General features: G+C 42.4%; 1 protein-coding gene across 1 annotated transcript in view; it reads left to right on the plus strand.

Annotated features, from left to right (window-relative positions):
- Positions 1-1,381, plus strand: part of LOC106817753 — a 23,157-nt gene that overhangs the window by 10,381 nt on the left and 11,395 nt on the right. The gene's annotated exons all lie outside the window — the stretch shown is intronic.

Raw genomic sequence — 1,381 nt, forward strand, 5'->3', positions numbered from 1 at the left:
TAACCATCTTGCAAGTTATAATCATAATCATAATCATAATAAAAATCGCGCGTTTCCAATCATAGCAAACATCTTTGACCGCGCCACCTGTCGGATCTTATATAAGTTAATATATTGTTTTAATAGTTTTTATTAGATAAGTCCATAGAAATAAATATAAACATGTATATATCTATTTTCATGCAAAGGTCACATAATGTATTATCTTAACTTGTTATCTTAACAAATTGTACGTTAAAAAATTCCATTTGGTAAGTCTGTCATTGGTGTTTCGGTGTTGCTTTTGACGATGTCATCGTAAAACATGACAAGTTCTTCTTAAAGCATTTCAATTTACGCGCAATGACGTTATTTTCCGCGCTGAGCTAAAATGTCTAACGTGGCGCCGCGTTCTCTAATGACATTACGTGGTTCCGTGACGTCATCCGCAGCTGCAAACGTCGTATTAGTCAAAACAGAAAATACTCAAAACAAACAACCAGAGATAGATCCATCAGCGCCAGACATAGCCGCACGATAAAATACGTTGATGCTATTCTACTTGAATGCCGCAGTAGAAAAAAAAACCGGTCAATTTATTAAACACTCACAGGAGAAAGAGAGAGAGAAAGAGAGCGAGAGAGAGAAAAATAGACACAGTGAGAGGGAAACAGAAAGAGCAACATAGAGATAGATAAGATAGGGGGGTGTAGCGTGACAGATAGCAAGAGGGGCAAGACGACAGACAGTGCGCTAGCGAAAGTGATAGAGATAAAGCATACTGGAAAAAAAAGAGACAGAGATAACCCCTGTAAGAGCGTAAAAGAAAGAGAGGGACAGAAAGCGAAAGCCTGAGAAAGGGGGCTGTGTTCTGTCCAGTACGCATGCGTGTGTCTATGCAAGGGATGACGTAACGTATCTAAATTTAACTGTGTTCAATAATCAAACTTAACTATGTGCATAAGTTCTCTTCTCTCTCACATGTATATGGTTAGGGATTTTGTCCCTTACAGAGTAAAGTTACGCCGTTTTAATTTGAAATTAGGTTTGCTATATTAGCGGAATAAGCTAGGAAACTATCCCTCGCGCTAACACAGCCGCACGTTGACGGGCGCCCACGCCTTCGCGCGTTCTGCTCACAGTTTTACGAGCGCGGCGCCGGCGGCAGTCTACTACACGGTGGGTTTTTTCTACGATTGCAGGGTTTTCTGGCGCAAAAGAATTTCCACGCAAGCGTCTGCTACATCGGAAGACTTAACGCCATCTTGGATAGCACTTACGAGAATGCGCGCGCAGACGTCGCCGCTATGACGGTGAGTCATCCCACCTGTAGGTGGCAGCAGCGTCGCTAGGCTTTTGATGGGTGCGTAGGGGTGGATTTTTGGTGCGTGATCAAGGAATT

Source organism: Priapulus caudatus, unplaced genomic scaffold (assembly GCF_000485595.1).
Source record: "Priapulus caudatus unplaced genomic scaffold, Priapulus_caudatus-5.0.1 Scaffold1852, whole genome shotgun sequence".
Taxonomy (NCBI): domain Eukaryota; kingdom Metazoa; phylum Priapulida; class Priapulimorpha; order Priapulimorphida; family Priapulidae; genus Priapulus; species Priapulus caudatus.